This window comes from Monodon monoceros, unplaced genomic scaffold (genome assembly GCF_005190385.1).
Source record: "Monodon monoceros isolate NGI ecotype Baffin Bay Population unplaced genomic scaffold, NGI_Narwhal_1 Super_Scaffold_14, whole genome shotgun sequence".
In the NCBI taxonomy this organism is placed as follows: domain Eukaryota; kingdom Metazoa; phylum Chordata; class Mammalia; order Artiodactyla; family Monodontidae; genus Monodon; species Monodon monoceros.
The window spans coordinates 38,364,076-38,373,031 of record NW_021703770.1 but is presented as its reverse complement, the minus strand read 5'-3'; the positions used below and the strand labels follow the sequence as shown (position 1 = coordinate 38,373,031).

General features: G+C 40.8%; 1 non-coding gene across 1 annotated transcript; it reads right to left on the bottom strand.

Moving 5' to 3' along the window:
- Positions 1-4,384: 4,384 nt before the first annotated feature.
- On the bottom strand, positions 4,385-4,491 carry LOC114895709. Its single transcript, XR_003793611.1, has one exon. It is a non-coding gene; the product is annotated as a U6 spliceosomal RNA (small nuclear RNA).
- Between the last annotated feature and the right edge of the window lie 4,465 nt (positions 4,492-8,956).

The following is an 8,956-nucleotide window of genomic DNA, read 5'->3' as shown; positions in this document are numbered from 1 at the left end:
GTGGGTTTGTATATATGGCCTTTACTACGTTAAGGTAGGTTGAATTTACTATGTTAAGGGTGTTGAATTTTTTCAAAAGCTTTTTCTGCATCTATTGAGTCTATCATATGGTTTTTATCCTTCACTTTGTTAATATGGTATATCACATTGATTGATTTGCGTATATTGTAGAATCCTTGCATTCCTGGGTTAAACACCACTTGAACATGGTGTATGATCCTTTTAACGTTCTGTCAGATTCTGATGGCTAGTATTTTGTTGAGGATTTTTGCATCTATGTTCATCAGTAATATTGGCCTGTAGTTTTCTTTTTTTGTGACATCCTTTTCTAGTTTGGGTGTCAGGGTGATGGTGGCCTCATAGAATGTGTTTGGGAGTGTTCCTCCCTCTGCTATATTTTGGAAGAGTTTGAGAAGGATAGGTGTAAGCTTTTCTCTAAATGTTTGATAGTATTTGCCTGTGAAGCCATCTGGTCCTTGGCTTTTGTTTGCTGGAAGATTTTTAATCACAGTTTCAATTTCAGTGCTTGTGATTTGTCTGTTTATATTTTCTATTTCTTCCTGGTTCAGTCTTGGAAGGTTGTGCTTTTTTAACAATTTGTCCATTTCTTCCAGGTTATCCATTTTATTGGCATATAGTTGCTTGCAGTAATCTCTCATGATCCTTTGTATTTCTGCAGTGTCAGTTGTTACTTCTTTTTTATTTCTAATTCTATTGATTTGAGTCTTCTCCCTTTTTTTCTTGATGAGTCTGGCTAATGTTTTATCAATTTTGTTTATCTTCTCAAAGAACCAGTTTTTAGTTTTATTGATCTTTGCTATTGTTTCCTTAATTTCTTTTTCATTTATTTCTTATCTGATCTTTACGATTTCTTTCCTTCTGCTAACTTTGGGGTTTTTTTGTGCTTCTTTCTCTAGTTGTTTTAGGTGTAAGGTTAGGTTCTTTATTTGAGATGTTTCTTGTTTCTTGAGGTAGGATTATATTGCTATAAACTTCCCTCTTAGAACTGCTTTTGCTGAATCCCATAGGTTTTGGGTCATTGTGTTTGCATTGTCATTTGTTTCTAGGTATTTTTTGATTTCCTCTTTGATTTCTCCAGTGATCTCTTGGTTATTTAGTAGTGTATTGTTTAGCCTCCTTGTGTTTGTATTTTTCACAGATTTTTTTCCCTGTAATTGATATCTAGTCTCATAGCGTTGTGGTCAGAAAAGATACTTGATACGATTTCAATTTTCTTAAATTTACCATGGCTTGACTTGTGACCCAGGATATGATCTATCCTGGAGAATGTTACATGAGCACTTGAGAAGAAAGTGTATTCTGCTGTTTTTGGATGGAATGTCCTATAAATATCAATTAAGTCCATCTGTTTAATGTGTCATTTAAAGCTTGTGTTTCCTTATTTATTTTCATTTTGGATGGTCTGTCCATTGGTGAAAGTGGGGTGTTAAAGTCCCCTACTATGATTGTGTTCCTGTCGATTTCCCCTTTTGTGGCTGTTAGCATTTGCCTTATGTATTGAGGTGCTCCTATGTTGGGTGCATAAATATTTACAATTGTTATATCTTCTTCTTGGCTTGATCCCTTGATCATTATGTAGTGTCCTTCTTTGTCTCTTGTAATAGTCTTTATTTTAAAGTCTATTTTGTCTGATATGAGAATTGCTACTCCAGCTTTCTTTCGATTTCCATTTGCATGGGATATCTTTTTCCATCCCTTCACTTTCAGTCTCTATGTGTCCCTAGGTCTGAAGTGGGTCTCTTGTATACAGCATATGTACAGGTCTTGTTTTCATATCCATTCAGCCCGTCTATGTCTTTTGCTTGGAGCATTTAATCCATTTACATTTAAGGTAGTTATCAATATTTATGTTCCTGTTACCATTTTCTTAATTGTTTTGGGTTTGTTATTGTAGGTGTTTTCCTCCTCTTGTGTTTCCTGCCTAGAGAAGTTCCTTTAGCATTTGTTGTAAAGCTGGTTTGGTGGTGCTGAATTCTCTTAACTTTTGCTTATCTGTAAAGGTTTTAATTTCTTCCATCGAATCTGAATGAGATCCTTGCTGGGTAGAGTAATCTTGGTTGTAGGTTTTTCCCTTTCATCACTTTAAATATGTCCTGCCACTCCCTTCTGGCTTGCAGAGTTTTGTTGAAAAATCAGCTGTTAACCTTATGGGGAGTCCCTTATATGTTATTTGTTGCTTTTCCCTTGCTGCTTTTAATAGTTTTTGTTTGTATTTAATTTTTGATAGTTTGATTAATATGTGTCTCGGTGTGTTTCTCTTTGGGTTTATCCTGTATTGTACTCTCTGTGCTTCCTGGACTTGATTATTTCCTTTCCCATGTTAGGGAAGTTTTATTATAATCTCTTCAAATATTTTCTCAGACCCTTTCTTTTTCTCTTCTTCTTCTGGGACCCCTATAATTCGAATGTTGGTGCATTTAATGTTGTCCCAGAGGTCTCTGAGGCTGTCCTCAATTCTTTTCATTCTTTTTTCTTTATTCTGCTCCCTGACAGTTATTTCCACCATTTTATCTTCCAGCTCACTTACCCGTTCTTCTGCCTCAGTTATTCTGTTATTGATTCCTTGTAGAGTATTTTTAATTCCATTAATTGTGTTGTTCATCACTGTTTGTTTGCTCTTTAGTTCTTGTAGATCCTTGTTAAGTGTTTCTTCTATTTTCTCCATTATATTTCCAAGATTTCGGATCATCTTTATTATCATTACTCTGAATTCTTTTTCAGGTAGACTGCCTATTTTGTCTTCATTTATTTGGTCTTGTTGGTTTTTACCTTGCTCCTTCGTCTGTAAAATTTTTTTTGGTCGTTTCCTTTTTTTTTTGATGGGTGGTGGTGTATTCTTATCTTACTGGTTGTTTGGCCTGAGACATCCAGCACTGGAGTTTGCAGGCAGTTGGATAGAGCTGGGTCTTGGTGCTGATATCAGGACCTCCAGGAGGCCTCACTCATATTGATATTCCCTGGGGTCTGAGGTTCTCTGTTAGTCCAGAGGTTTGGACTCAGGAGCTCCCACCACAGGAGCTTGGGAACCAAGATACCACAAGCTTCATGGTGCAGTTAAAAAAAAAAAAAAAAAAAAGGAAGAAAGAAAGAAAAAAGAGCAGTACAATATCAAAGAATAAAAAATAAAATAAAATTAGAAAGATTAAAAATATATTAGTAAAAATAAAACTATAATTGAAACAACTGCAACAAGGTAAAATAAAACCACAACAGAAAAGAGAAAAATAAAGGGCGGGGTAACAAGCCAAAAGGAGAGATCACTAACAAAGTATAAAATAAAGTTAGAAAAATAAAAGATTTATTAGGAAAAATAAAAATACAAAAGAATCAACAACAATGAATCAACAAGATAAAACAGAATCCCAATCTAAAAGAGGAAAAAAAGAAAAGGAAAAAAAAAAAGGCCTTGGGTATGGGGGCAGAGTTTAGACACGGGGGGAGGGGGGGGCGACGACGACCACGACTGAGGCACGGGTGGGGGGCCAACGTTCAAGCGTGGGGCGGGGCCTCTGCTTAGGACCTGCATGGAAGGGGAGCGGCAGCACGTGGAAAGGAGGGCCTCTGGAGTGTGGAGTTCCCGAGTTAGGAGGTAGGGCCCTGAGTGAGGGTGTTTGGGTTCGGTTTAGGCTCAGCTCATTGGAGGGGGTCTCAGAGTGTAGAGGTGGGGCCCTGGGTGGGGGTGTAGGGGCGGGGCTTGGGCTCTGCAGGGCAGGAGGGAGGCTCTGAGGGCAGAGGATTAGTCCTGGGAGCCCAACAGGCTCCCGGGTGTCTAAGTGGACAGGGAAGGCACTGGCCCGTTCCCTTCGGTTCCTTCACGCCGCACCCCCCCCCCACTGACTCCCCTAGGGTCTCCCCGGTCGCCGCTGGACCCCAAACCATGGGTGGGTCCCGCTGGCTATAGGAACTCCTCCCCTCCCCCAGCCACCCCTCAGGGGTGCCAGTCCAGGAGGTCCGACCTTTACTTTTGCTCCCCCTTCCCTCCCTCCCACTCCCTCAGGACCCGCACAGCTGGACCTCCTCAGTGGGCAGAGGATCTCAGCAGGTTCCTGGTGGTCCAAGTGGGCGGGGGAAACCTCGCCACACTCCCTTTTGATCCTCTGCCCTCCCAATGGTTCCCCAATTTCCCCCTTCTGGCGTGGGATCCCTTCCCCTCCCCCAGCCGCGCCTCAGAGGCACCAGTCCAGTCCCGCCTCCACTTCTCCTCCCCCTTCACTCCCCCCCACGCCCCACATCCCAGTTGCTGGGGGTTCCTCCCGTCTCCTTAGGTGTCTGTGGTCCCCCACCGGTGCCTGGTAGGTGCCCTAGTTGTGAGGAGACATGAATTCTGCATCCTCCTAGTACACCATCTTTTCTTTCTTTTTTTTAAAATATGGAATACTTCATGAATTTGCATGTCATCCTTGTGCAGGGGCCATACTAATCTTCTCTGTATCTTTCTAATTTTAGTATATGTGCTGCCCAAGCAAGCACTGGAAACTTTTCTAAATGATCTAGAAGCTGACTATAAGGCTCTCTGTTAAAACAACATAGCATTGTATTTCCATGGGTACTGGGGACTTCCTTCTTCAAAGTGAAAAGTGTGCATTGCTGCAATTTGGGGATGTGGTTATAATTTGGATTATTCTCTTTACATGATGAATTTTTATAAGGAATATAATATCTATTCCCATTTCATCCAGTATCTGCAGGAAATATATTGTCCCAATTTAGTTCGTAGGACACAGTGGCCAGCAAAGCCACAAATGTCCCATATTTAAATGTTTAGAATGACACCCTGTGTATGAAAGGTTATTTTCCCATAGCCAGGGAGCATTTGTCTTCTGCAAGAAGAGTAAATTCACTTTTTGTTCACAGAAGAATTAGAAAAAAACAGCAAATGTATTGTTTTTTAATTGTAGCTATCAGGCTGGGCCTATTTTGAGACTGGATACTTAAGACAACTATCCTAGTTTGTCTTGCATTATTCACTATAGTTTATTTAATGCTTCATTATATATATATTTTTTAACTTTTTTTGAGGGGGGAAATAACTTCACACTTACATTTTGCAAGAATAGAAATAGTACCTATATATTCATATACTCTTTATACAAATTCGCCTACTAACGTTTCACCCCGTTTGCTTTATCATTTATAGAGGTGGTTTCTCTCTTTCATATTTAATATTTACATTATATGTTATATATTAAAAATGTTTCTGAATCATTTGAGGATAAATTATATACATCATGGTCCTTTACCCCTAAGTACTTCAGTGTGTATATTCTAGAAATGGGGATATTCTCTTATATAACCAGAACAATAAATTTAACTTTGATACAACACTTTCATCTAATTTTCTGTTCACATTCCAATTCTGTCAATTGACCCAGTAATATCCTTTGCAGCACTTTCCCCTTTTAGTACAGGACCCAGTATAGGGTCAGTTACAGTCATCCCTCCGTATCCGCAGGGGGGATTGGTTTCAGAAAGCCCTCCCTCCCCCACGTCCGCCTCCCCCACCTTTCTGCCCACGGATACCAAAATCCGCAGGTGCTCAAGTCCCTTGTATAAAATGGCATAGTACTGTCAGACCCCCTCTATCCTCAGATTCTGCATCTGTCAGACCCCCTCTATCCTCAGATACTGCATCTGCGGATCTAGAGGGCGGGCTGTATTGCATTTAGTTGTTATCTCTCGTTTGCCTCTTTTAATCTGGAACGTTTCCACTGCCCTTTTTCAGAATTCAGCCCCCCCCACACACACCCTTTTAAAAATAGAATGTCATTTTTTTCAGGTTTGTCTGATATTTTCTCAGAAGTCTAGGAAAACAGCTCCCTGTCGTCTGAGCTGCCTGAAGGTGTACTGGAGAGAAATGATTTCTCCTTTTCTGCCTTTCAGATCTCACATATGTGTTTCCATTGGCAGAATTTAACCTGGGACCATTCAGGGAAAAGTTCTCTGGAAAATAGAGTTCTAGGCTTTCTCCCCATCTGCAGAGGCGAATGTAGAAAGGGGTGGCAATAATGCTGAGCTGACTGACCACTGACAAGCTGGGACAACCTCCTGTCCTGTTAGGATCTGGGGATAGAAAGGAGAACAAGACAATGAGCTCCCTGCCTTCATGGAGTTTACAGTGTCCAGACAGACCTCTGAGTCCTGAGAGGGAAACACACAGGGCTGTGACGGAGAATAACGGCACTCTCTCAGGGCACAGAGGCCTGACATATCGAGGAGCCACAGCTATGCGAAGGGCAGGGCGGGCTGGGCTTGGGGCTGTCTAGATAGACAAGTAGCCTGGGCAGTGGGCCTCCAACAGTGGAAAAGATCATGATATATTTTCAAAATGACAGAAGGTCACCGTCACTGGAATTTGGTGGACTGTGGCATCATCTTAAGGTGGAGAGGATGACAGAAGCTGGGTTCTGCTAGGCCTTAAAGGACCTGGTGATGAGCTGCCATTTTGTTCTAAGTGAAGTAGAAATGTTACTACCCCATATGGCACCTTTGGGCAAATTAGAAAAAGGTATCCACTCCTCAAGGCATTTCCATCTTGTTGGAAAATTGTTGTAAAATACTTTTATTACAAGGCACTTCACTGACACCTGCCAGAGAATATCTGTGATAAATGTAAAGTTTACAATGCTTCACTGTGAGAGGCACTCTTCCATAAGGTTGTTCTACTACAACCTGTACCACTGTATATGGCAGCCTCAGTGGGGAGTGACACAAGCCTTTATTGCCCCTGTGTGGAGCGGACACAAGAAGTGAAGAGATCAGATGAAGTGTTCTGGAGGTAGATCCTACAATATTTTGGAGGCAAAGGGATTGGATAAAGAAGATGGGAAAGAGGATGAGGTAGTGATGACTCATCGGGTTTGTGGATGGCAGGGCCATTTCGCTGAGATGGGCGCGACTGGGAGAAGACCAGGGTCTGTCCGTGGGTTGTGGGTGAGGAGGACAAAGAAATCAAGCAGTAACTGAAATCCAGGTATTTGCCATCTTTCTCTGAATGCTCTGTTTTCAACTAAAAGTTAACCAAACTCTTGTCTTTTCCAAAATACATATCCTTGAAAAACTTACTCACTAGAGTCAAGGACAATAACAAGATCTTTGTCTTTCAGGCTTATATGGATAGAATTGGGTTAAACTCAAATTTTACTAACATTTTCAAGTTCCTCTATGTTTTAGGCAGTCTGCCAAAGACTTTACACACCTTATCTCATTTCCTCTGTTCAGCAATCCATGAGGTAGTTCCTATTTTAATTTTCACTTTGTAGAGAGGTGAGGCTCAGAGAGAGGTCTTATCACTTGATTTGAACATGGTACCACAGTTACAGGTTTGAGTCAGGAGTTGATCCTACTGCCTGAGTCCCTTGTTTTTTTCAGCTTTGTCAGTGTTACGCAGTAGAACTTTCTGCAGTGATGGAAATATTTTATATCTGAACTGTTCATTAGTCATATGACCTTTAAGAACTTGAAATGTGGTTGGTATGACTGAGGAACTAAAATTTTAATTTATGTAACTACATGTGGCTAATGGCTACCGTATTCGTCAATACTGTGTTTGTCAATAGGCTCTAAGTTGGGGTACACACAGACCAAGGAGGGTACAGAATATGCAGAGTACAGAAAGAAAACATACAGACACACACATACACATGTATGTTTTAAATCATTATTTCTGATATTTTGTGAATGTTTTTAATGTACCTAACATATTAGGCATATCATAAAAATTAATAAACAGAAACCTCAATTAATATAGAGTCAGGAGACCAGAAGAGGGAGCTCTTAAGCCCTATGACAGTAGCAGAGACCAAAAGGAAGAAAGATTTCCTCTTCTTGCCTGGCAAGAGCTCAGCCAATGAGAGGTTGTCACAACTCTACCAATGAAAAACCCCTGTACTTGGAACTCTCAATTCCTCCAATGGACTCTTTGTTTACTCTAGCCCTCCGAAGTTCCTTTTCCCCTCATTAAAAGAGTTCTCTCCTTACTGGGGGGGTGGGGGGGGGGGGGGGGGGGGGGGGGAGACTTGCAGGTGCCTTGCCATGGTAGCATACCGTGAACTGCAATTATTTTTACTGGAGAAATAACTGGCAATCTATTTGTTTTACATCAACATTATAATAGACATGTGTGTATATACATATATGCACACATATGTTACATACATTATTTTATACATAATTAATTATATATGTATTTAACACTTATATAGCCCTTACCATCTACCAGGCACTATGCTTTACAAATATTAACTCATTTAATCTTCATAATGACACTGTGGGGTAGATACTTTAATTATCCTCATTTTACAAATGAAGAAACTAAGGCAAAATTTGGATGTGGCCAAGGACACAGGTAGCTGGCAGCAAAGCAAAAATTTGAGTAGTCATTTTGGCTTCTAAGTCCATGCCTTTTAGGATAAGCTAAATACGTATACTGGGAGGTGGGAGAGGCCAAACATTTTTACTGATAGGTGGGTGATGAAAAATGTTTGGTGACTATTGCTCCAGACTAGACCTTTGACAACCAGTCAGGCATAGCAATTCCTAATCTCACACTTTAAAGGGATTTTGGAGATGATCAAGTCCATCCTTTCTTCCACTGACAGTTGCTGTTCTGTACGGAGAGGTGGATGAGGGTAAATGAAGTTGGGAGACGATTGAGATGAGAGTCCTGGGGACGTTTGTACTTGTCTACAGAGACAACTATAGCTAACACATGTAAAGATTTCTGTGACGGTGATTTTGTTTTCCTATTTAAAAAAAATCATCCTTGCCAGTTTTGTTCTAGTTACTAATTTTTAAAAAACATTTGTTTGTTTCTGAGATATTGACCAGGGGAAGATGGGAGGCTGCAGACCTGGTGGGGGTAGAATCCCAGACCAAAAGAAGGTTGGTTGGAACCAAGACCTGCTTATGTTCCCTAGGTGGGTGCTGGCGGCTCTAA